The sequence below is a fragment of the Oncorhynchus tshawytscha genome, linkage group LG12 (assembly GCF_018296145.1).
Source record: "Oncorhynchus tshawytscha isolate Ot180627B linkage group LG12, Otsh_v2.0, whole genome shotgun sequence".
Lineage (NCBI taxonomy): Eukaryota > Metazoa > Chordata > Actinopteri > Salmoniformes > Salmonidae > Oncorhynchus > Oncorhynchus tshawytscha.
In genome coordinates, this window is record NC_056440.1 from 9449739 (window position 1) to 9476939 (window position 27201).

General features: G+C 50.1%; 1 protein-coding gene across 1 annotated transcript in view; it reads left to right on the forward strand.

Annotated features, from left to right (window-relative positions):
• The first annotated feature begins 956 nt into the window (after positions 1-956).
• LOC112236938 (amyloid-beta A4 precursor protein-binding family A member 1-like) overlaps positions 957-27201 on the forward strand; it is a 135813-nt gene continuing 109568 nt past the window's right edge. The window contains exon 1 of the mRNA XM_042331301.1: positions 957-1106. The gene's annotated coding sequence lies outside the window, so the exon portion shown is untranslated. The remainder of the gene's footprint in view (positions 1107-27201) is intronic.

Consider the following 27201-nt stretch of genomic DNA (forward strand, 5'->3'; position numbering starts at 1 on the left):
GATGGGCAAATTGACATAATTTGAGTCAATTGGAGGTGTACCTGTGGATGTATTTTAAGGCCTATCTTCAAACTTAGGGCCTCTTCGCTTAATGTCATGGGAAAATTAAAAGAAATCAGCCAAGACCTCAGAAAAAGATTGTACTTTTTGGAAAAATGTCCTCTGGTCTGATGAAACAAAAAAATAACTGTTTAGCCATAATGACCATCATTATGTTTGGAGGAAAAAGGGGGATGCTTGCAAGCCGAAGAACACCATCCCAACCGTGAAGCACAGGGGTAGCAGCATCATGTTGTGGGGGTGCTTTTCTGCAGGAGGGACTGGTGCACTTCACAAAATAGATGGCTTCATAAGGGAGGAAAATGATGTGGATATATTGAAGCAACATCTCAAGACATCAGTCAGGATGGGTCTTCCAAATGGACATTGACCCCAAACATACTTCCAAAGTTGTGGCAAAATGGCTTAAGGACAACAAAGTTACACCAGCTCTGTCAGGAGGAATGGGCCAAACTTCACCCAACTCATTGTGGGAAGCTTGTGGAAGGCTACCTGAAATGTTTGACCCAAGTTAAACAATTTAAAGGCAATGCTACCAAATACTAATTGAGTGTATGTAATCTTCTGACCCACTGGGAATGTGATGAAAGAAATAAAAGCTGAAATAAATAATTCTCTCAGCTATTATTCTGACATTTCACATTCTTAAAATAAAGTGCCAATCCTAACTGACCTAAATTGAACTGGCATCCAGAATAGCATGGATAGATTAAACAGACTAGGGATTTATGTGTGAAGTCGAGTTGAAGACAATAGAACCCGTTCAAGACAGCTGGAGCAGCCGGCCAGTGCTGGATACAATCCCCCCTTCCCATTTAAAGATGCTTTTTGCAGGCATTGTTTGTAATCCCCCTCTGATGTCACGCCCGGTGGCTAGGAAGGAAGGGCTGAGGCAGCGCGCGCACAGCACACACAGACCAACCGACAGCTGACTAGCCCAGCCGGGTAGAGCGAGAGGGAGAGGTGGGGAACGAAACGACAGACGGTGGAATTGCATGGAAGACTCACCGCACTCTTGTAGAAACACCGATATTGAAACACCTGAGGTGAGATGAATTGCGTTGATTGCTTTTGAACGCACCGCTGCGCGTTCATGCTATATTATGGTGTTATGAACAAGGAGACACTTTTCTATACGAGTGTTTTGTTGAACGAACAGTAGCAGAGATAGACTCTAATCGAATGCCACTTGAGGAGGGGCCAGGACAACCTAGTCCGTGATCTTGCTGCTGAGTTTGTCATGGCCAGCAGGAGATTATGCTGTTCCAAATAAGAAATAGAAAAATAGTTAGTTAGAATGTATCGGAAGGAAAACATGACATTAAATAACATGAAACGTTCTATGCGGGGGGATAGAATATATTCTAGAATCTGTTCTGGGCCCGATCATTGGCAGGTGTTCAGAACGCATTGATCGGATTCGATCATTTTACAACAACAGAAAATAGTACATAGAATAAAATATAACAATTGATTTACGCACGAGATTATTTTCTAACTTTCAAGGAGATTAAACATAGTGAAGTTATTGCGGAGATGATGCTTTGAGTTGCGCACCAAAGTGCATTCGTTGTGATTCTATTCTCTGTTTATCAATACAGATAAGAAGTGTCTGCATGACAGTTCGGCTATAACACGTTGGCTTTGCTTCAGGTGCCATGGGATATGCTACATCTCGTAACTTGATGGCAACAACGAGTTGTTTTTTTCCCCCAGGGCAGCCCCTCCTAAACCTCCCCATATCAGTCCTATTGATATGGCGGGGCTCTGGTCTACTCGGGGCTGATTCATCCTGTTTGCAGACACGCAGCTTGGCTTCTGTAACAAGTGAGCATTCATTACGACGAGTGTCCCTGGGATAATTGTTGCTGCCGCAGCTGCCTCCACGGGGACCGGGGCTCGGTCGGTGTTCTTGCTCAGTAGTGCGCTACGGTCTGTGAGCTGATGAATGGCGGCACCGACCTGGAATACGCAAGCGCCGTATGTGCTCCATATTTTGCCTTCCTGACAAATATCCGTCCCAATTGTCCCCTCGGCTTGTAGGTTTCGAAGCAGGTGGCAAGGGGAAAAAAACAAGCGACCTTATTAAGGTTGAAATATTTTATGTAAATGTTTTGGGTTTTCGGAGTTGTGTTTTGGGGTTTTCCCAACTCAGAGCTCTCGGTTTGTGTGTTTCGTCCAGCACATCTAGTTGCGGCACACCTCTGACATCCGACCGATGTTGCTGCGGTGCAGCAGAGAAGATGTACCCAGCCTGTATCATACAGGCATGTCTATATGGGGTATCGATTGATTGGCGAATGGACGGTCGTGCTTTTTAATCCTTCGCAAGATCTTGGCAATGTCAAATATAAATACAATAAAGAACAGAATAAGCCATTGAATCATAGTTTTATTGTAAGCAAAATCTTACTGCGTTTGTAAATTGATGCTCATATCGCAGCGTGATATAGGCTACAGGAGAGGATTGTGTCTAAACAGGTTTGATGTGATGACAGTAGCCTAGTCAAACCCATCCAAAGGGATATAGAGATGAATGCTGTGTGTCACGTGCCATTCATGTTATGTTATCCTGCTGTTTGTTACTGTACATAATGTTTATGCCACAGATACTGTAGTGTTGCTAAATAAATCTTACTTCCCCACAATTTATCCTGTAGTCTTTGAGATGAGCTAGTATGTGTTTGTTTAGGCTATTGGCATTCAAACACAGCTGTGCAGTCCGGGACAGAGAGGCTATATGACCGCTAATACTAATGCTGTAATAGGATGGAATACTAATGCTGTAATAGGATGGAATACTAATGCTGTAATAGGATGGAATAATAATGCTGTAATAGGATGGAATACTAATGCTGTAATAGGATGGAATACTAATGCTGTAATAGGATGGAATACTAATGCTGTAATAGGATGGAATACTAATGCTATAATAGGATGGAATACTAATGCTATAATAGGATGGAATACTAATGCTGTAATAGGATCGAACAGAATTCTTGATCCTCCTTCCTTGTTGGGCCAGTAAACTGTGTAAATGCTTAATAAAAGGGTTGATCACCATGGCAATGAACATAAACAGGCAGGGCAGATATTGAATTGAAATGGGGTTTAGCCCAGTGGTCATAAAACCTGGTCCTAGAGAGCTAGCTGCAGGGGGTGCAGACTTTTGTTCCAGACCAGCACCGACTGACATTCCTGATTCAGTAATCAAGGTTTTGGTGATTCGGTGAATGAGGTGTGTTAGTGCTGTACTGTATTTGATGATGTCAAAGTGGGATAAATCAAGACATGTGTGGTCATCATTGACTGTTACAGTTTACTCCGTGTACATTGGATTTCTGAAAGCTTTCTGTGTGTGTGTGTGTGTGTGTGTGTGTGTCTGTGTTAGGTGTCTCTCCTCTTCTCCCCCAACCCTGATTGCCTTGGCCTGCCTCTCAACATGTCAGCCATTGATTGCTTGTCCCCTCATCTCTCCAGCCCTTCACATTGGCAACCTACAGCTACAAACTGCTGCTGAGCTTTTTCAAATGAGACACGTTGTCCCGGTTTCAGAATGAGATGTGATTGTTGGACAGCAGGCCGAATGAGATGTGATTGGTTGAACAGCAGGCCGAATGGGATGTGATTGGTTGAACAGCAGGCCAAATTAGATGTTATTGGTTGGACAGCAGGTCGAATGGGATGTGATTGGTTGAACAGCAGGCCGAATGAGATGTGAATGGTTGAACAGCAGGCTGCATTAGATGTTATTGGTTGGACAGCAGGCCGAATGAGATGTGATTGGTTGAACAGCAGGCCGAATGAGATGTTATTGGTTGAACAGCAGGCCGAATGAGATGTTATTGGTTGAACAGCAGGCAGAATGAGATGTGATTGTTTGGACAGCAGACATTGCTATACATGGCAGCCTTCCTGCTGTGGTGGAGGTTGTCAAGAGGAATAACACTACAGGAGCTGAGAGAGATGAGTAAAGGATAGGAGGAGAGAGAGGGGGAGGAGAGAGAGGGGAGGGAGGAGAGAGAATGAGGGAGGAGAGAGAATGAGGGAGGGAGGAGAGGGATGGAGGGGAGAGGGAGGTAGGGAGGGAGGAGAGAGAATGAGGGAGGGATGGATAGAGGAGAGAGAATGAGGGAGGGAGGGAGGGAAGGAGGAGAGAGAATGAGGGAGGGAGGAGGGAGGGAGGGAGGGATGGAGGAGAGAGAATGAGAGGGAGGGAGGGAGGGAGGAGAGAGAATGAGGGAGGGAGGAGAGAGAATGAGGGAGGGCAGGAGGAGAGAGAATGAGAGAGGGAGGGAGGAGAGAGGGGGGGGGGGATGTAGGAGAGAATGAGGGAGGAGAAGAGAGAATGAAGGAGGGAGGGAGGGAAAAGAGAATGAGGGAGGGAGGAGAGAGAATGAGGGAGGGAGGGAGGGAGGGAGGGAAAAGAGAATGAGGGAGGGAGGAGAGAGAATGAGGGAGGGAGGAGAGAAATGATGGAGGAGGAGAGAGAATGAGGGAGGAGGAGAGAGAATGAGGGAGGGAGGAGCGAGAATGAGGGAGGGTGGAGCGAGAATGAGGGAGAAGGAGAGAGAATGAGGGAGGGAGGAGAGAGAATGAGGGAGGGAGGAGAGAGAATGAGGGAGGGAGGAGAGAGAATGAGGGAGGGAGAGGAGAGAATGAGGGAGGGAGAGGAGAGAATGAGGGAGGAGAGAGAATGAGAGAGGGAGGGAGGAGAGAGAACGAGGCAGGGCGGGAGGAGAGAGAATGAGAGAGGGAGGGAGGAGAGAGGGAGGGGGGATGGAGGTGAGAGTGAGGGAGGAGAAAAACATGTCAGTTAGCTTGCTTCATCAGAGATTAGGCTTTTGGAAAGAGCTTGACATCAGCAAGTCCTCATCCTGGTAAAGTTGTCAGTCAGACTATTGTCATCACCACTATAGATGACAAGCGAATCAAACACTATTTGGAAAGAGCCATCTAGTTTATCCCCTGAGTGTTAGCTTCATAACTAGCCATATTGACGTGATCTGTTATTAGCTAGACAATTTGAAATGGTCCATCAAGTAATGTAGCCTATCATGTCCGTCAGCAGCCCCCCCACCCTTTCAGCACCCTGCCTCCTCTCCTCCCCCTCCTACCTCCTACCTCCTCTCCTCATACCTCCTCTCCTCCTGCCTCCTCTCCTCCTACCTCCTCATACCTCCTCTTCTCCTCCCCTCATACTTCCTCTCCTCCCCCTCCTACCTCCTCTCCTATCTCCCCCTACCTCCTCCCCATTCTACCTCCTCTCCTACCTCCTCTCCTCCCCCCTCCTCCTCTCCTCCCCCTCCTATCTCACCTCCTACTTCCTACCTCCTCTCCTCCCCTCTCCTACCTCCTCCCCTCTCCTACCTCCTCTCCTCCCCCTACTACCTCCTCTCCTCCCCTCCTACCTCCTCTCCTCCCCCTCCTACCTCCTCCCCCCCTCCTACCTCCTCTCCTCCCCCTACTACCTCCTCTCCTCCCCCCCTACTACCTCCCCTCCTCCTCCCCCTCCTACCTCCTCTCCTGCCCCTCCCTCCCCTCCTCCCCCTCCTCCCTCCTCTCCTGCCCCTCCCTCCCCTCCCCTCCTCTCCTGCCCCTCCCTCCCCTCCTCCCCTCCTCCCCCCCTCCCCCCCTCCTACCTCCTCTCCTCCCCCTCCTGCCCCTCCTACCTCCTCTCCCGCCCCTCCCTCCCTCCCCTCCTACCCCCTCTCCCGCCCCTCCCTCCCCTCCTCCTACCTCCTCTCCTGCCCCTCCCTCCCTCCCCCTCCTCCTCCTCCTGCCCCTCCTCCCCTCTCCTCCCCTCCTCTCCTACCTCCTCTCCTCCCCTCCTACCTCCTCTCCTCCTACCTCCTCTCCTGCCCCTCCTACCTCCCCTCCTGCCTCCTCCCTCCCCTCCTCCCCTCCTACCTCCTCTCCTGCCCCTCCCTCCCCTCCTCCCCTCCTACCTCCTCTCCTGCCCCCTCCCTCCCCTCCCCTCCTCCCCCTCCTACCTCCTCTCCTCCCCTCCTCCTCTTACCTCCTCTCCTCCCCCTCCTTCCCCTCCTCCTCCTACCTCCTCTCCTGCCCCTCCTACCTCCTCTCCTGCCCCCTCTCCTGCCCCTCCTGCCTCCTCTACTCCCCCTCCTACCTCCTACCTCCTCTCCTCATACCTCCTACCTCCTCTCCTCATACCTCCTACCTCCTCTCCTCATGCCTCCTCTCCTCCTACCTCCTACCTCCTCTCCTCATACCTCCTCTCCTCCTGCCTCCTCTCCTCCTACCTCCTCATACCTCCTCTTCTCCTCCCCTCATACTTCCTCTCCTCCCCCTCCTACCTCCTCTCCTATCTCCCCCTACCTCCTCCCCATTCTACCTCCTCTCCTATCTCCTCTCCTCCCCCTCCTCCTCTCCTCCCCCTCATATCTCACCTCCCTCCTACTTCCTACTTCCTACCTCCTCTCCTCCCTCTCCTACCTCCTCTCCTCCCCCCCTCCTACCTCCTCCCCTCTCCTACCTCCTCTCCTCCCCTACTACCTCCTCTCCTCCCCCTACTACCTCCCTCTCATCCCCTCCTACCTCCTCCCCTCCTACCTCCTCTCCTCCCCCTACTACCTCCCCTCTTCCCCCTCCTACCTCCTCTCCTGCCCCTCCCTCCCCTCCTACCTCCTCTCCTGCCCCTCCCCTCCTCCCCCTCCTACCTCCTCTCCTCCCCCTCCTGCCCCTCCTACCTCCTCTCCTGCCCCTCCTACCCCCTCTCCTGCCCCTCCTCCCCTCCTCCTACCTCCTCTCCTGCCCCTCTCCTCCTACCTCCTCCCTCCCCTCCCTCCCCTACCTCCTCTCCTCCCCCCTCCTCCTCCTCTCCTCTTACCTCCTCTCCTGCCCCCTCTCCTGCCCCTCCTACCTCCTCTCCTGCCCCTCCTACCTCCTCTCCTCCCCCTCCTACCTCCTCTCCTCCCCCCTCCTACCTCCTCTCCTGCCCCTCCCTCCCCTCCTACCTCCTCTCCTGCCCCTCCCTCCCCTCCCCTCCCCTCCTCCCCCTCCTACCTCCTCTCCTCCCCTCCTCCTCTTACCTCCTCTCCTCCCCCTCCTTCCCCTCCTCCTCCTACCTCCTCTCCTGCCCCTCCTACCTCCTCTCCTTCCCCCTCTCCTGCCCCTCCTACCTCCTCTCCTGCCCCTCCTACCTCCTCTCCTCCCCCTCCTACCTCCTCTCCTCCCCCTCCTACCTCCTCTCCTGCCCCTCCCTCCCCTCCTACCTCCTCTCCTGCCCCTCCCTCCCCTCCCCTCCCCTCCTCCCCCTCCTACCTCCTCTCCTCCCCTCCTCCTCTTACCTCCTCTCCTCCCCCTCCTTCCCCTCCTCCTCCTACCTCCTCTCCTGCCCCTCCTACCTCCTCTCCTTCCCCCTCTCCTGCCCCTCCTACCTCCTCTCCTACCACCTCTCCTCCCCCTCCTACTTCCTACCTCCGAGATGGAAATCAGAGTTGTGAAATGGTTTCCAGGACTCCTCTTCTCTCCAAGGACAGACACAGAGTGTGTGTTAAGATGAAAATGTCTGTGCTATTGACCTGCATGTTGAGCGATATACCATTTGTTGGCTAGTATCTATATCACTCTCCACACACACACACACACACACACACACACACACACACACACAAAAAAAAAAATCCTTCTAGATCTAGCGGGTAAGTAATTGTCATGCGTTTCTCTCAGCTAGTCTCTTCGTTCCCTAGGGATGAATTGTGTTGAGTCAGTGCTCTTCATTGAGCTGCGTGCTCGCAGGCAGCAAAGTCCCGGGGTAATGAAGATAGTACACGAAACTATAGCTTAGTGTAGCAACTAACCTTGTCAGATTCACACTGTAGGGCCAACAGGGCCTGTACTATACAGGCCTGCATAACCAGAATCAGCCCAGTGACTGGGCTCAGTAGTGTGACAAGATGTGAATAGCAATGTTACAGCTCGTATAAGCACTGAGTGGACAAAACATTAAGAGCACCTTCCTAATATTGCGTTGCACTCCCCCCCTTTGCCCTCAGAACAATCTCGATTTTGTCTGAGCATGGACTCTACAAGGTGTTAAAAGCGTTCCACAGGGACGCTGGCCCATGTTGACTCCAATGCTTCCCACAGGGTGCTTTTGGTGGTGGAACATTCGTGATACAAACAGGAAACTGTTGAGTGTGAAAAACCCAGCTGTGTGGCAGTTCTTGACACAAACATGTGCGCCTGGCACCTACTACCATACCATGTTCAAAGGCACTTAAATCTTTTATTTCTTGCCCATTCACCCTATGTCTCAAGTTTTGAGTGATCGTGCAATTGGCATGATGACTGCAGGAATGTTCACCAGAGCTGTTGCCAGATCATTCAATGTTAATTTCTCTACCATAAGCCGCCTCCAACATCATTTTAGAGAATTTTGCAGTACATCCAACCAGCTTCACAACTGCAGACCATGTGTATGTCGTCGTGTGGGCAAGCGGTTTGCTGATGTCAACGTTGTGAACAGAGGGCCCCATGGTGGCGTGGCGGTGGGGTTATAGTATGGGCAGGCATAAGCTACAGACAACGAACACAATTGCATTTTATCGATGGCAATTTGAATGCACAGGGGTACCATGTGACGAGTTCCTGAGGCCCATTGTCATGCCATTCATCCGCCGGCCTCACCTCATGTTTCTGCATGATAATGCACGGCCCAATGCCACAAGGATCTGTACACAATTCCTGGAATCTGAAAATGTCTCAGTTCCATGGCCTGCATACTCACTAGACATGTCACCTATTGAGCATGTTTGGAATGCTCTGGATCAATGTGTACTATAGTGTTCCAATTCCATCCAATATCCAGCAACTTCACACAGCCATTGAAGAGAAGTGGGACAACATTCAACAGGCCACAATCAACAGCCTGATCGACTGTATGTGAAGGAGATGTGTCACGCTGCATGAGGCAAATGGTGGTCACACCAGATACTGACTGGTTTTCTGATCCACGCCCTTCACCTTTTTTTTAAGGTATCTGTGACCAACAGATGCATATCTGTATTCCCAGTCATGTGAAATCCATAGATTAGGGCTTAATTCATTTATTTCAATTGACTGATTTCCTTATATGAACTGTAACTCAGTAAAATCTTTGAAATTGTTGCATGTTGCATTTATATTTTTGTTCAGTATCGTACATACGATTGAAGTCAGAAGTTTTCATACACTTAGGTTGGAGTCATTAAAACTTGTTTTTCAACCACTCCACAAATGTCTTGTTAACAAACTATAGTTTTGGCAAGTCAGTTAGGACATCTACTTTGTGCATGACACAAGTCATTTTTCCAATAATTGTTTACAGATTATTTTACTTAAAATTCACTGTATCATAATTCCAGTGGGTCAGAAGTTTACATACACTAAGTTGAATGTGCCTTTAAACAGATTGGAAAATTCCAGAAAATGATGTCATGGATTTAGAAGCTTCTGATAGGCTAATCCACATAATTTGAGTCAATTGGAGGTGTACCTGTGGATGTATTTCAAGGCCTACCTTCAGTGCCTCTTTGCTTGACATCATGGGAAAATCAAAAGAAATCAGCCAAGACCGAAGAAAAAATTGTAGACCTCCACAAGTCTGGTTCATCCTTGGGAGTAATTGCCAAACGCCTGAAGGTACCACGTTCATCTGTACAAACAATAGTACGCAAGTATAAACCCCATGTGACCACACAGCTGTCATACCGCTCAGGAACGAGACGTGTTCTGTCTCCTAGAGATGAATGTACTTTGGTGCAAAAAGTGCAAATCAATCCCAGAACAGCAGCAAAGGACCTTGAGAAGATGCTGGAGGAAACAGGTTCAAAATATCTATATCCACAGTAAAACGAGTACGACATAACTTGAAAGGTCACTCAGCAAGGAAGAAGCCACTGCTCCAAAACCGCCATAAAAAAGCCAGACTGGTTTGTTGCAGGGGGGACAGGGGAGACTAAACAAAATAAATAGCAGGAAAATGATGTGGATATATTGGATACACATCTCAAGACATCAGCCAGGAAGTTAAAGCTTGGTCGCAAATGGGTCTTCCAAATGAACATTGACCCCAAGCATACTTCCAAAGTATGTGACAAAATGGCTTAAGGACAACAAAGGTATTGGAGTGGCCATCACAAAGCCCTGACTTCAATCCTATAGAAAAGTTGTGGGCAGAACTGAAAAAGCATGTGTGAGCAAGGAGGCCTACTAACCTGACTCAGTTACACCAGCTCTGTCAGGAGGAATGGGCCATAATTCACCCAACTTATTGGGGGAAGCTTGTGGAAGGCTACCCGAAACGTTTGACCCAAGTTAAACAATTTAAAGCAATGCTACCAAATACTAATTGAGTGTATGTAAACTTCTGACCCACTGGGAATGTGATCTAAGAAATAAAAGCTTGTAACACTTGTCATCTGGGGAAGGAGAGGAGGACCAAGGTGCAGCGTGGTAAGTGTTCATATTATTTAATGAAATATGCAACACTAGACAAAACAACAAACACGACAAACAAACAGTCCTGAAATGTGAAACAGAAACACTAAGCAGGAAACAACCACCCACAAAACACAATGGAAAACAGGCTGCCTAAATATGGTTCTCAATCAGGGACAACGATTGACAGCTGCCTCTGATTGAGAACCATACCAGGCCAAACACAGAAATAGAAAATCATAGACAAATTAACATAGACAACCCACCCAACTCACGCCCTGACCATACTAAAACATAAGACAAAACAAAGGAACTAAGGTCAGAACATGACAAAGCTGAAATAAATCATTCTCTCTACTATTATTCTGACATTTCACATTCTTAAAATAAAGTGGTGATCTTAACTGACCCAAGACAGGGAATATTTACTGGGATTAAATGTCAGGAATGGTAAAAAACTGAGTTTAAATGTATTTGGCTAAGATGTATGTAAACTTCAGACTTCAACTGTAAGTACCCCTGTCTTAGTGGGATGCCCAGATAAGCATGTTAATTGACACAGTAATTCAATTAATTAACCATCTCATTTGATCCATGAGATGGACAGACACACACACACACACACACACACAAACACAGCTTCTAGATCCATTTGAAGTTCTGTGGCCAACTAAATTAATAATGACATTTTTTTCGAGGGTTTGAAAATTAAATTGTCCAATGTCGGAGGAGGCATTTTTAATTAGTAATTTTTCACCATAATGCCTGGTCGTCTGCCTCTCTTGTAATGCTTGGGATTTTAATTACTGTCAGTGTCTCGTCACCTCAGCTGACAAGGTATGGAATTGTTTCTAGCAGGTGTTTACTCACCATCAACGTCTGCTCTGACTTCCCACACTCCTCTCTGCTTCCCACACTCCTCTCTGCTACCCACACTCCTCTCTGCTTCCCACACTCCTCTCTGCTTCCCACACTCCTCTCTGCTTCCCACACTCCTCTCTGCTACCCACACTCCTCTCTGCTTCCCACACTCCTCTCTGCTTCCCACACTCCTCTCTGCTTCCCACACTCCTTTCTGCTACCCACACTCCTCTCTGCTTCCCACACTCCTCTCTGCTTCCCACACTCCTCTCTGCTACCCACACTCCTCTCTGCTACCCACACTCCTCTCTGCTTCCCACACTCCTCTCTGCTACCCACACTCCTCTCTGACTTCCCACACTCCTCTCTGCTTCCCACACTCCTTTCTGCTACCCACACTCCTCTCTGCTTCCCACACTCCTTTCTGCTACCCACACTCCTCTCTGCTACCCACACTTTTCTGCTACCCACACTCCTCTCTGCTTCCCACACTCATTTCTGCTACCCACACTCCTCTCTGCTTCCCACACTCCTTTCTGCTACCCACACTCATCTCTGCTTCCCACACTCCTTTCTGCTTCCCACACTCCTCTCTGCTACCCACACTCATTTCTGCTACCCACACTCCTCTCTGCTTCCCACACTCCGCTCTGCTTCCCACACTCCTCTCTGCTTCCCACACTCCTTTCTGCTACCCACACTCCTTTCTGGTACCCACACTCCTCTCTGCTACCCACACTCCTCTCTGCTACCCACACTCCTTTCTGCTACACACACTCCTCTCTGCTTCCCACACTCCTTTCTGCTTCCCACACTCCTTTCTCTTCCCACACTACCCACACTCCTTTCTCCTACCCACACTCCTTTCTGCTACCCACACTCCTTTCTGCTACCCACACTCCTTTCTGCTTCCCACACTCCTTTCTGCTTCCCACACTCCTTTCTGCTTCCCACACTCCTTTCTGCTACCCACACTCCTTTCTGCTTCCCACACTCCTCTCTGCTACCCACACTCCTTTCTGCTACCCACACTCCTTTCTGCTACCCACACTCCTCTCTGCTTCCCACACTCCTTTCTGCTACCCACACTCCTCTCTGCTACCCACACTCCTTTCTGCTACCCACACTCCTCTCTGCTACCCACACTCCTTTCTGCTACCCACACTCCTTCTGCTACCCACACTCCTCTCTGCTACCCACACTCCTCTCTGCTACCCACACTCCTCTCTGCTTCCCACACTCCTCTCTGCTTCCCACACTCCTCTCTGCTACCCACACTCCTCACTGCTACCCACACTCCTTTCTGCTACCCACACTCCTCTCTGCTACCCACACTCCTCTCTGCTACCCACACTCCTCTCTGCTACCCACACTCCTCTCTGCTACCCACACTCCTCTCTTCTACCCACACTCCTCTCTGCTACCCACACTCCTCTCTTCTACCCACACTCCTCTCTGCTACCCACACTCCTCTCTGCTACCCACACTCCTCTCTTCTACCCACACTCCTCTCTGCTACCCACACTCCTCTCTGCTACCCACACTCCTCTCTTCTACCCACACTCCTCTCTGCTACCCACACTCCTCTCTAGCAAGTGAACATAAATAACTCATTTTTAATTGAGGCTTCAGTGGCGAGAGGATGTTTTGGAGATTACAATCAGATATAGTCTGTTACAATTCTGAAAATGCCGTGCATGTTTATGATAATACAGTATGCTGTGTTTGTTTCCATTAATAAACAGGTTGATGCTTAACTAGACATGATTTTGTATTTCAGTAATTTATGAAACATAAAACAAGGAGAAAAGATACACAGCTGTTCATGAAAATAAGCATAATTGAGACAGAATGGTAATCAAACGGGTCATTTCCAGTCATCCTATTTATTCTCCCTGACTCTATTGGTCATTTCCAATAGAGGTCATTTCTCTATTGGTCAGTTTACACTTCACTGCGTTAGTAACATTATGTTGTGGAGAAGCTGCTTGGCCTATATTAATGTTTAAGCAGGGTGTATCGAGCTGCCAGCGTTGCTTCCCTCCCTGCCTGCCTATCTCCATCCCTGCCTCCCTCTCTGCCTGCCTGCTTCCCTCCCTGCCTGCCTATCTCCATCCCTGCCTCCCTCTCTGCCTGCTTGCTTGCTTCTCTCCCTGCCTGCCTATCTCCATCCCTGCCTCCCTCTCTGCCTGCCTGCTTGCTTCCCTCACTGCCTGCCTATCTCCATCCCTGCCTCCCTCTCTGCCTGCTTGCTTCCCTCCCTGCCTGCCTATCTCCATCCCTGCCTCCCTCTCTGCCTGCCTGCTTCCCTCCCTGCCTGCCTATCTCCATCCCTGCCTCCCTCTCTGCCTGCCTGCTTCCCTCCCTGCCTGCCTATCTCCATCCCTGCCTCCCTCTCTGCCTGCTTGCTTCCCTCCCTGCCTGCCTCTCTCCATCCCTGCCTCCCTCTCTGCCTGCTTCTCCCCTGCCTGCCTCTCTCCATCCCTGCCTGCCTCTCTCCCTGCCTGCCTCTCTCCCTGCCTGCCTATCTCCATCCCTGCCTCCCTCTCTCCCTGCCTGCCTCTCTCCCTGCCTGCCTATCTCCATCCCTGCCTCCCTCTCTCCCTGCCTGCCTCTCTCCCTGCCTGCCTCTCTCCATCCCTGCCTCTCTCTCTGCTTGCCTGCTTCTCTCCCTGCCTGCCTCTCTCCATCCCTGCCTCCCTCTCTGCTTGCCTGCTTCCCTCCCTGCCTGCCTCTCTCCATCCCTGCCTCCCTCTCTGCTTGCCTGCTTCTCTCCCTGCCTGCCTCTCTCCATCCCTGCCTCCCTCTCTCCCTGCCTGCCTCTCTCCCTGCCTGCCTATCTCCATCCCTGCCTCTCTCTCTGCTTGCCTGCTTCTCTCCCTGCCTGCCTCCCCGTCTCCCTCCTTCCCTGCGCTCTCCCTGCCTGCCTCCCCGTCTCCCTCCTTCCCTGCGCTCTCCCTGCCTCCCTCCCCTTCTCCCTCCTTCCCTGCGCTCTCCCTGCCTCCCTCCCCGTCTCCCTCCTTCCCTGCGCTCTCCCTGCCTCCCTCCCCGTCTCCCTCCTTCCCTGCGCTCTCCCTGCCTCCCTCCCCGTCTCCCTCCTTCCCTGCGCTCTCCCTGCCTCCCTCCCCTTCTCCCTCCTTCCCTGTGCTTTCCCGCTCTCCCTCCCCCGTGTCTCCCTCCCCGCCTCCCTCCACCCCTGCCTCCGTCCCTGCACTCTCCCTGCCTCCCTCCCTCCCCCCACCCCTGGCTCCCTGCCTCCACCCCTGTCTCCCTGCCTCCACTCTCCCTGCCTCCCTCCCTCCACCCCTGTCTCCCTGCCTCCACCCCTGTCTCCCTGCCTCCACTCTCCCTGCCTCCCTCCCTCCACCCCTGTCTCCCTGCCTCCACCCCTGTCTCCCTGCCTCCACTCTCCCTGCCTCCCTCCCTCCACCCCTGCCTCTCCCTCCCTCCACCCCTGTCTCCCTGCCTCCACCCCTGTCTCCCTGCCTCCACTCTCCCTGCCTCCCTCCCTCCACCCCTGCCTCCCTCCCTCCACCCCTGTCTCCCTGCCTCCACTCTCCCTGCCTCCCTCCCTACACGCCTGTCTACCTGCTCCCTCCCTCTACCCCTGTCTTCACTCTCCCTGCCTCCCTCCCTCCACCCCTGTATCCCTGCTCCCTCCCTCCACCCATGTCTCCCTGCTCCCTCCCTCCACCCATGTCTCCCTGCTCCCTCCCTCCACCCCTGTCTCCCTGCTCCCTCCCTCCACCCCTGTCTTCCTGCTCCCTCCCTCCACCCCTGTCTCCCTGCTCCCTCCCTCCACCCCTGTCTCCCTGCTCCCTCCCTCCACCCCTGTCTCCCTGCTCCCTCCCTCCACCCCTGTCTCCCTGCTCCCTCCCTCCACCCCTGTCTCCCTGTCTCCCTCCCTCCACCCCTGTCTCCCTGTCTCCCTCCCTCCACCCCTGTCTCCCTGTCTCCCTCCCTCCACCCCTGTCTCCCTCCCTCCACCACCCCTGTCTCCCTCCCTCCACCCCTGTCTCCCTGCTCCCTCCCTCCACCCCTGTCTCCCTGTCTCCCTCCCTCCACCCCTGTCTCCCTGTCTCCCTCCCTCCACCCCTGTCTCCCTGCTCCCTCCCTCCACCCCTGTCTCCCTGCTCCCTCCCTCCACCCCTGTCTCCCTGTCTCCCTCCCTCCACCCCTGTCTCCCTGCTCCCTCCCTCCACCCCTGTCTCCCTGTCTCCCTGTCTCCCTCCCTCCACCCCTGTCTCCCTGTCTCCCTCCCTCCACCCCTGTCTCCCTGTCTCCCTCCCTCCACCCCTGTCTCCCTGTCTCCCTCCCTCCACCCCTGTCTCCCTGCTCCCTCCCTCCACCCCTGTCTCCCTGCCTGGTGGATGAGTTGTTCAGTATACCAATAAGAGTCTGTCTATACTGTAGCTCAATTGTATTTGGTGGGCTTTGCTGGGCCTTAGGGGGCTCTGCCTCTGCTTTATTATAGTCATATTGTGTCTCTGCTGGTCCAGGGGAGGGAGGCTGCTAACATCTGTCTGGGGATGAACCGACCTGCCTGGGGTCCTCTCTGTCTCTCTCTCTGTATCTCTCTCTGTCTCTCTCTCTGTATCTCTCTCTGTATCTCTCTCTGTATCTCTCTCTGTCTCTCTCTCTGTATCTCTCTCTGTATCTCTCTCTGTATCTCTCTGTATCTCTCTCTGTATCTCTCTGTATCTCTCTCTCTCTCTCTCTGTATCTCTCTCTCTCTCTGTATCTCTCTGTATCTCTCTCTCTCTGTATCTCTCTGTATCTCTCTCTCTCTGTATCTCTCTGTATCTCTCTCTCTCTGTATCTCTCTGTATCTCTCTCTCTCTCTGTCTCTCTCTCTGTCTCTCTCTGTCTCTCTGTCTCTCTCTGTTTCTCTGTCTGTATCTCTCTCTCTCTCTCTTTACAGAGCAGCATAGGCAAGATACAGTAGATGGTATCGAGTACAGTACATACATATGAGATGAGTATGTAAACAAAGTGGCATAGTTAAAGTGGCTAGTGATACATGTATTACATAAGGATGCAGTCGATGATATAGAGTACAGTATATATGTATGCATATGAGATGAATAATGTAGGGTAAGTAACATTATATAAGGGAGCATTGTTTAAAGTGGCTAGTGATATATTTACATCATTTCCCATCAATTCCCATTATTAAAGTGGCTGGAGTTGAGTCAGTGTCAGTGTCAGTGTGTTGGCAGCAGCCACTCAATGTTAGTGGTGGCTGTTTAACAGTCTGATGGCCTTGAGATAGAAGCTGTTTTCAGTCTCTCGGTCCCAGCTTTGATGCACCTGTACTGACCTCGCCTTCTGGATGATAGCGGGGTGAACAGGCAGTGGCTCGGGTGGTTGATGTCCTTGATGATCTTTATGGCCTTCCTGTAACATCGGGTGGTGTAGGTGTCCTGGAGGGCAGGTAGTTTGCCCCCGGTGATGCGTTGTGCAGACCTCTCTACCCTCTGGAGAGCCTTACGGTTGTGGGCGGAGCAGTTGCTGTACCAGGCGGTGATGCAGCCTGCCAGGATGCTCTCGATTGTGCATCTGTAGAAGTTTGTGAGTGCTTTTGGTGACAAGCCAAATTTCTTCAGCCTCCTGAGGTTGAAGAGGCGCTGCTGCGCCTTCTTCACGATGCTGTCTGTGTGAGTGGACCAATTCATTTTGTCTGTGATGTGTATGCCGAGGAACTTAAAACTTGCTACCCTCTCCACTACTGTTCCATCGATGTGGATAGGGGGGTGTTCCCTCTGCTGTTTCCTGAAGTCCACAATCATCTCCTTATTTTTGTTGACGTTGAGTGTGAGGTTATTTTCCTGACACCACACTCCGAGGGCCCTCACCTCCTCCCTGTAGGCCGTCTCGTCGTTGTTGGTAATCAAGCCTACCACTGTTGTGTCGTCCGCAAACTTGATGATTGAGTTGGAGGCGTGCGTGGCCACGCAGTCGTGGGTGAACAGGGAGTACAGGAGAGGGCTCAGAACGCACCCTTGTGGGGCCCCAGTGTTGAGGATCAGCGGGGAGGAGATGTTGTTGCCTACCCTCACCACCTGGGGGCGGCCCGTCAGGAAGTCCAGTACCCAGTTGCACAGGGCGGGGTCGAGACCCAGGGTCTCGAGCTTGATGACGAGCTTGGAGGGTACTATGGTGTCTGTAGACACATTTAATCTTCCTCTCAATGCTGCACATTGTTGTGGCTGTCTCTTTGTTTACATTAAAAACTCTGAGAATTTGGTTGTAAATTCTACAGTAAACGGCACACAGAGGCCTAGAAATGTCATCTGTACCAGCAGCTAGTAAAGGCTCTGTGCCTCTTCAACTGTTTTCATCTCTTGTGCTGAGAAAGAGCTGTGTTTGTGTGATTTTTTTTGTTGTTGTTTTGAAGAGCTGTCAGGCTAAAGGACAGTAGGGGAGGTAGTGTACTGTATGGGTCAGATGTCTGGTTGGTGTGATTGAGCTGAGAACACAGCATGCCTGTGTCCCAAATGGCACCCCATTCCCTTTATAGTGCACTATTTGTAACCAGGGTCCATAGGGATGGTAGTGTGTCATTTGAAGCATACTCTTTGTAGTGTTTTGTTTTCTTCCCCCAATCTCGTTTACATCACATTCCAGCCAGGGTGAAACAGTGTGGCTCACATGTTGTTGTTGAGGGTAGAATCATGATGCAGTTTTTCTACTGTCACTATTCTCAATGCAGGCGATTTAAAGTGTGTTTTTCCATCGATTCAATTGACGTCACGCAGACATGGGATTTGAGGGTAAATGTTTGTCTTTTCTTCATTCTTAGATGTATAGGACCATGTGTCTCAGAGGCAGATTCTTTGTCACTCTTATTTCTCCCTCGCTTCCTACCTCCCACTCTGCTACTGAGCTGTCTCTTCCTACCTCCCACTCTGTTACTCAGCTGTCTCTTCCTGCCTCCCACTCTGCTACTGAGCTGTCTCTTCCCTCCCACTCTGCCTCCCTTCCTACCTCCCACTCTGCTACTGAGCTGTCTCTTCCTACCTCCCACTCTGCTACTGAGCTGTCTCTTCCTGCCTCCCACTCTGCTACTGAGCTGTCTCCTCCCACTCTGCTACTGAGCTGTCCCCTCCCACTCTGCTACTGAGCTGTCTCTTCCTACCTGCTACTGAGCTGTCTCTTCCTACCTCCCACTCTGCTACTGAGCCACTCTGCTACTCAGCTGTCTCTTCCTGCCTCCCACTCTGCTACTGAGCTGTCTCTTCCTACCTCCCACTCTGCTACTGAGCTGTCTCTTCCTGCCTCCCACTCTGCTACTGAGCTGTCTCTTCCTGCCTCCCACTCTGCTACTGAGCTGTCTCTTCCTTCCTCCTCCCACTCTGCTACTGAGCTGTCTCTTCCTACCTCCCACTCTGCTACTGAGCTGTCTCTTCCTACCTCCCACTCTGCTACTGAGCTGTCTCTTCCTACCTCCCACTCTGCTACTGAGCTGTCTTCTTCCCACTCTGCTACTGAGCTGTCTCCCTCCCACTCTGCTACTGAGCTGTCTCTTCCTACCTCCCACTCTGCTACTGAGCTGTCTCTTCCTACCTCCCACTCTGCTACTGAGCTGTCTCTTCCTACCTCCCACTCTGCTACTGAGCTGTCTCTTCCTACCTCCCACTCTGCTACTGAGCTGTCTCTTCCTGCCTCCCACTCTGCTACTGAGCTGTCTCTTCCTCCCACCTCCCTGTCTCTTCCTACCTCCCACTCTGCTACTGAGCTGTCTCTTCCTGCCTCCCACTCTGCTACTGAGCTGTCTCTTCCTACCTCCCACTCTGCTACTGAGCTCCCACTACTGAGCTGTTACCTCCCACTCTGCTACTGAGCTGTCTCTTCCTACCTCCCACTCTGCTACTGAGCTGTCTCTTCCTGCCTCCCACTCTGCTACTGAGCTGTCTCTTCCTACCTCCCACTCTGCTACTGAGCTGTCTCTTCCTACCTCCCACTCTGCTACTGAGCTGTCTCTTCCTACCTCCCACTCTGCTACTGAGCTGTCTCTTCCTCCTCCCACTCTGCTACTGAGCTGTCTCTTCCTGCCTCCCACTCTGCTACTGAGCTGTCTCTTCCTGCCTCCCACTCTGCTACTGAGCTGTCTCTTCCTGCCTCCCACTCTGCTACTGAGCTGTCTCTTCCTGCCTCCCACTCTGCTACTGAGCTGTCTCTTCCTGCCTCCCACTCTGCTACTGAGCTGTCTCTTCCTGCCTCCCACTCTGCTACTGAGCTGTCTCTTCCTGCTACTGAGCTGTCTCTTCTTCTCCTCCCACTCTGCTACTGAGCTGTCTCTTCCTACCTCCCACTCTGCTACTGAGCTGTCTCTTCCTACCTCCCACTCTGCTACTGAGCTGTCTCTTCCTGCCTCCCACTCTGCTACTGAGCTGTCTCTTCCTACCTCCCACTCTGCTACTGAGCTGTCTCTTCCTACCTCCCACTCTGCTACTGAGCTGTCTCTTCCTACCTCCCACTCTGCTACTGAGCTGTCTCTTCCTACCTCCCACTCTGCTACTGAGCCCTTCCTACCTCCCACTCTGCTACTGAGCTGTCTCTTCCTACCTCCCACTCTGCTACTGAGCTGTCTCTTCCTGCCTCCCACTCTGCTACTGAGCTGTCTCTTCCTGCCTCCCACTCTGCTACTGAGCTGTCTCTTCCTGCCTCCCACTCTGCTACTGAGCTGTCTCTTCCTGCCTCCCACTCTGCTACTGAGCTGTCTCTTCCTACCTCCCACTCTGCTACTGAGCTGTCTCTTCCTACCTCCCACTCTGCTACTGAGCTGTCTCTTCCTACCTCCCACTCTGCTACTGAGCTGTCTCTTCCTACCTCCCACTCTGCTACTCCCACTCCCACTGCTACTGAGCTGTCTCTTCCTACCTCCCACTCTGCTACTGAGCTGTCTCTTCCTACCTCCCACACTGAGCTGCTACTGCTAGCTGTCTCTTCCCACTCTGCTACCTCCCACTCTGCTACTGAGCTGTCTCTTCCTGCCTCCCACTCTGCTACTGAGCTCTCTTCCCACTGCTACTGAGCTGTCTCTTCCTGCTCTCCCACTCTGCTACTGAGCTGCCTCCCCTCTCTGCTACTGAGCTGTCTCTTCCTGCCTCCCACTCTGCTACTGAGCTGTCTCTTCTGCCTCCCACTCTGCTACTGAGCTGTCTCTTCCTGCCTCCCACTCTGCTACTGAGCTGTCTCTTCCTCCCACTCTGCCTCCCACCTCCCACTCTGCTACTGAGCTGTCTCTTCCTCTGCCTCCCACTCTGCTACTGAGCTGTCTCTTCCTACCTCCCACTCTGCTACTGAGCTGTCCTTCCTACCTCCCACTCTGCTACTGAGCTGTCTCTTCCTACCTCCCACTCTGCTACTGAGCTGTCTCTTCCTACCTCCCACTCTGCTACTGAGCTGTCTCTTCCTACCTCCCACTCTGCTACTGAGCTGTCTCTTCCTACCTCCCACTCTGCTACTGAGCTGTCTCTTCCTACCTCCCACTCTGCTACTGAGCTGTCTCTTCCTACCTCCCACTCTGCTACTGAGCTGTCTCTTCCTACCTCCCACTCTGCTACTGAGCTGTCTCTTCCTACCTCCCACTCTGCTACTGAGCTGTCTCTTCCTACCTCCCACTCTGCTACTGAGCTGTCTCTTCCTACCTCCCACTCTGCTACTGAGCTGTCTCTTCCTACCTCCCACTCTGCTACTGAGCTGTCTCTTCCTACCTCCCACTCTGCTACTGAGCTGTCTCTTCCTACCTCCCACTCTGCTACTGAGCTGTCTCTTCCTACCTCCCACTCTGCTACTGAGCTGTCTCTTCCTACCTCCCACTCTGCTACTGAGCTGTCTTCTTCCCACTCCTACCTCCCACTCTGCTACTGAGCTGTCTCTTCCTACCTCCCACTCTGCTACTGAGCTGTCTCTTCCTACCTCCCACTCTGCTACTGAGCTGTCTCTTCCTACCTCCCACTCTGCTACTGAGCTGTCAGATTGAGGGAGAACCACTCGGGAGCAATGAGCCATCCTCACCAGTACACACTGACACTCAGTCGTTAATTATATTTTTAGCCACAATATTTGTTGTTAATTACCCACCTTTTAAATCTCAGCAGTCATTAAGTGATATATCATCCACTCAAGAGGAAGCTCATTACCATATAGACTCCAGAACCTGATTAGTAGTTTATCAGTGTGGTGTTTTATAAAGCTACTCGTGTGTGTGTGTGTGTGTGTGTGTGGCACTGTGTTTTCCAAGGACATGAAAGTGTGTATTGTGCAGAGAGGGGCCTGTGGGTAGAGAGGTGAGAGGAGGTTGTGACTTTGTTTGAAGATATTTGAATTGGTTCCTCTAGCTACCTGACGCTCCTTATCTCAACTGTGTTCTCTGGCAACACCAGTGTACACACATGAATTACACCCTGTACTGCCGTTGACTGGATGTAGGAGAGGCAATGACCACATTGGGAGTAGCTATGACCTACATGGTAATCTACCAATATCACTGACCACATAGGGAGTAGCTATGACCTACATGGCAGTCTACCAATATCACTGACCACATAGGGAGTAGCTATGACCTACATGGTAGTCTACCAATATCACTGACCACATAGGGAGTAGCTATGACCTACATGGCAGTCTACCAATATCACTGACCACATAGGGAGTAGCTATGACCTACATGGTAGTCTACCAATATCACTGACCACATAGGGAGTAGCTATGACCTACATGGTAGTCTACCAATATCACTGACCACATAGGGAGTAGCTATGACCTACATGGTAGTCTACCAATATCACTGACCACATAGGGAGTAGCTATGACCTACATGGCAGTCTACCAATATCACTGACCACATAGGGAGTAGCTATGACCTACATGGTAGTCTACCAATATCACTGACCACATTGGGAGTAGCTATGACCTACATGGTAGTCTACCAATATCACTGACCACATAAGGAATACCTATGACCTACATGGTAATCTACCAATATCACTGACCACATAGGGAGTAGCTATGACCTACATGGCAGTCTACCAATATCACTGACCACATAGGGAGTAGCTATGACCTAGATGGTAGTCTACCAATATCACTGACCACATTGGGAGTAGCTATGACCTGGACATGGTAGTCTACCAATATCACTGACCACATAAGGAATACCTATGACCTGGACATGGTAATCTACCAATATCACTGACTGAGTTACAGAGTGAGACTGACTGGAGTTACAGACATAGGAGTAGCTATGAGTGGAGTACAGAGTGAGACTATAGACTGGAGTTACAGAGTGAGACTGAGACTAGACTGGAGTTACAGAGTGAGACTATAGACTGGAGTTACAGAGTGAGACTATAGACTGGAGTTACAGAGTGAGACTGGACTGGAGTTACAGAGTGAGACTATAGACTGGAGTTACAGAGTGAGACTAGAGACTGAGACAGAGTAGACTGGAGTTACAGAGTGAGACTATAGACTGGAGTTACAGAGTGAGACTATAGACTGGAGTTACAGAGTGAGACTACTGGAGTTACAGAGTGAGAGACTGGAGTTACAGAGTGAGACTATAGACTGGAGTTACAGAGTGAGACTATAGACTGGAGTTACAGAGTGAGACTATAGACAGAGTGAGACTGGAGTTACAGAGTGAGACTGAGACTAGAGTGAGACTATAGACTGGAGTTACAGAGTGAGACTATAGACTGGAGTTACAGAGTGAGACTATAGACTGGAGTTACAGAGTGAGACTATAGACTGGAGTTACAGAGTGAGACTATAGACTGGAGTTACAGAGTGAGACTATAGACTGGAGTTACAGAGTGAGACTATAGACTGGAGTTACAGAGTGAGACTGGAGTTACAGAGTGAGACTATAGACTGGAGTTACAGAGTGAGACTATAGACTGGAGTTACAGAGTGAGACTATAGACTGGAGTTACAGAGTGAGACTATAGACTGGAGTTACAGAGTGAGACTATAGACTGGAGTTACAGAGTGAGACTATAGACTGGAGTTACAGAGTGAGACTATAGACTGGAGTTACAGAGTGAGACTATAGACTGGAGTTACAGAGTGAGACTATAGACTGGAGTTACAGAGTGAGACTATAGACTGGAGTTACAGAGTGAGACTATAGACTGGAGTTAGTTGGAGTTACAGAGTGAGACTATAGACTGGAGTTACAGAGTGAGACTATAGACTGGAGTTACAGAGTGAGACTATAGACTGGAGTTAGAGTGAGACTATAGACTGGAGTTACATAGTGAGACTGGAGTTACAGAGTGAGACTATAGACTGGAGTTACAGAGTGAGACTATAGACTGGAGTTACAGAGTGAGACTATAGACTGGAGTTACAGAGTGAGACTATAGACTGGAGTTACAGAGTGAGACTATAGACTGGAGTTACAGAGTGAGACTATAGACTGGAGTTACAGAGTGAGACTATAGACTGGAGTTACAGAGTGAGACTATAGACTGGAGTTACAGAGTGAGACTATAGACTGGAGTTACAGAGTGAGACTATAGACTGGAGTTACAGAGTGAGACTATAGACTGGAGTTACAGAGTGAGACTGGAGTTACAGAGTGAGACTATAGACTGGAGTTACAGAGTGAGACTATAGACTGGAGTTACAGAGACTGAGAGTTACAGAGTGAGACTGGAGTTACAGAGTGAGACTATAGACTGGAGTTACAGAGTGAGACTATAGACTGGAGTTACAGAGTGAGACTATAGACTGGAGTTACAGAGTGAGACTATAGACTGGAGTTACAGAGTGAGACTATAGACTGGAGTTACAGAGTGAGACTATAGACTGGAGTTACAGTTGAGACAGAGTGAGACTATAGACTGGAGTTACAGAGTGAGACTATAGACTGGAGTTACAGAGTGAGACTATAGACTGGAGTTAGACTATAGACAGAGAGTGAGACTGAGACAGAGTGATAGACTGGAGTTACAGAGTGAGACTATAGACTGGAGTTACAGAGACTGGAGTTACAGAGTGAGACTAGACTGGAGTGAGAGACTATAGACTGGAGTTACAGAGTGAGACTATAGACTGGAGTTACAGAGTGAGACTATAGACTGGAGTTACAGAGTGAGACTATAGACTGAGTTACAGAGTGAGAGACTGGAGTTACAGAGTGAGACTGAGACTATAGACTGGAGTGGAGTTACAGAGTGAGACTATAGACTGGAGTTACAGAGTGAGACTATAGACTGGAGTTACAGAGTGAGACTATAGACTGGAGTTACAGAGTGAGACTATAGACTGGAGTTACAGAGTGAGACTATAGACTGGAGTTACAGAGTGAGACTATGGAGACTGAGACTATAGACTGGAGTTACAGAGTGAGACTATAGACTGGAGTTACAGAGTGAGACTGGAGTTACAGAGTGAGACTGGAGTACAGAGTGAGACTGGAGTTACAGAGTGAGACTATAGACTGGAGTTACAGAGTGAGACTATGGAGTTACAGAGTGAGACTAGACTGGAGTTACAGAGTGAGACTATAGACTGGACTGACTGGAGTTACAGAGTGAGACTATAGACTGGAGTTACAGAGTGAGACTGACTGGAGTTACAGAGTGAGACTATAGACTGGAGTTACAGAGTGAGACTATAGACTGGAGACTGAGACTGTTACAGAGTGAGACTGGAGTTACAGAGTGAGACTATAGACTGGAGTTACAGAGTGAGACTATAGACTGGAGTTACAGTGAGACTGAGACTGGAGTTACAGAGACTGACTGGAGTTACAGAGACTGAGACTGGAGTACAGAGTGAGACTGTTACAGAGTGAGACTATAGACTGGAGTTACAGAGTGAGACTATAGACTGGAGTTACAGAGTGAGACTGGAGTTACAGAGTGAGACTGGAGACTGGAGTTACAGAGTGAGACTGGAGTTATGAGACTGGAGTTACAGAGTGAGACTATAGACTGGAGTTACAGAGTGAGACTAGACTGTGAGACTATAGACTGGAGCTACAGAGTGAGACTGGAGTTACAGAGTGAGACTATAGACTGGAGTTACAGAGTGAGACTGGAGTTACAGAGTGAGACTATAGACTGGAGTTACAGAGTGAGACTATAGACTGGAGTTACAGAGTGAGACTGGAGTTACAGAGTGAGACTATAGACTGGAGTTACAGAGTGAGACTATAGACTGGAGTTACAGAGTGAGACTATAGACTGGAGTTACAGAGTGAGACTATAGACTGGAGTTACAGAGTGAGACTGGAGTTACAGAGTGAGACTATAGACTGGAGTTACAGAGTGAGACTATAGACTGTTACAGAGTTACTGGAGAGTGAGACTATAGACTGGAGTTACAGAGTGAGACTATAGACTGGAGTTACAGAGTGAGACTATAGACTGGAGAGTTACTGGAGAGTGAGACTGGAGTTACAGAGTGAGACTGACTGAGTTACAGAGTGAGACTATAGACTGGAGTTAGACTATAGACAGAGTGAGACTATAGACTGGAGTTACAGTGAGACTGACTGACTATGAGACTATAGACTGGAGCTACAGAGTGAGACTGGAGTTACAGAGTGAGACTATAGACTGGAGTTACAGAGTGAGACTATAGACTGGAGTTACAGAGTGAGACGAGTTACAGAGTGAGACTATAGACGAGTTACAGAGGGAGACTATAGACTGGAGTTACATAGTGAGACTATAGACTGGAGCTACAGAGTGAGACTGGAGTTACAGAGTGAGACTATAGACTGGAGTTACAGAGTGAGACTATAGACTAGAGCTACAGAGTGAGACTGGAGTTACAGAGTGAGACTATAGACTGGAGTTACAGAGTGAGACTATAGACTGGAGTTACAGAGTGAGACTATAGACTGGAGTTACAGAGTGAGACTATAGACTGGAGTTACAGAGTGAGACTAGTTACAGAGTGAGACTGACTGGAGTTACAGAGTGAGACTGGAGTTACAGAGTGAGACTATAGACTGGAGTTACAGAGTGAGACTATAGACTGGAGTTACAGAGTGAGACTATAGACTGGAGTTACAGAGTGAGACTATAGACTGGAGTTACAGAGTGAGACTGACTGGAGTTGACTATAGTGAGACTATAGACTGGAGTTACAGAGTGAGACTATAGACTGGAGTTACATAGTGAGACTATAGACTGGAGCTACAGAGTGAGACTGGAGTTACAGAGTGAGACTATAGACTGGAGTTACAGAGTGAGACTATAGACTGGAGTTACAGAGTGAGACTGGAGTTACAGAGTGAGACTATAGACTGGAGTTACAGAGTGAGACTATAGACTGGAGTTACAGAGTGAGACTATAGACTGGAGTTACAGAGTGAGACTGGAGTTACAGAGTGAGACTATAGACTGGAGTTACAGAGTGAGACTATAGACTGGAGTTACAGAGTGAGACTGGAGTTACAGAGTGAGACTATAGACTGGAGTTACAGAGTGAGACTATAGACTGGAGTTACAGAGTGAGACTGGAGTTACAGAGTGAGACTATAGACTGGAGTTACAGAGTGAGACTATAGACTGGAGTTACAGAGTGAGACTATAGACTGGAGTTACAGAGTGAGACTATAGACTGGAGTTACAGAGTGAGACTATAGACTGGAGTTACAGAGTGAGACTTAGACTGGAGACAGAGTGAGACTGGAGTTAGAGTGAGACTGGAGACTGGAGTACAGAGTGAGACTATAGACTGGAGTTACAGAGTGAGACTGGAGTTACAGAGTGAGACTATAGGAGTTACAGAGTGAGACTATAGACTGGAGTTACAGAGTGAGACTATAGACTGGAGTTACAGAGTGAGACTATAGACTGGAGTTACAGA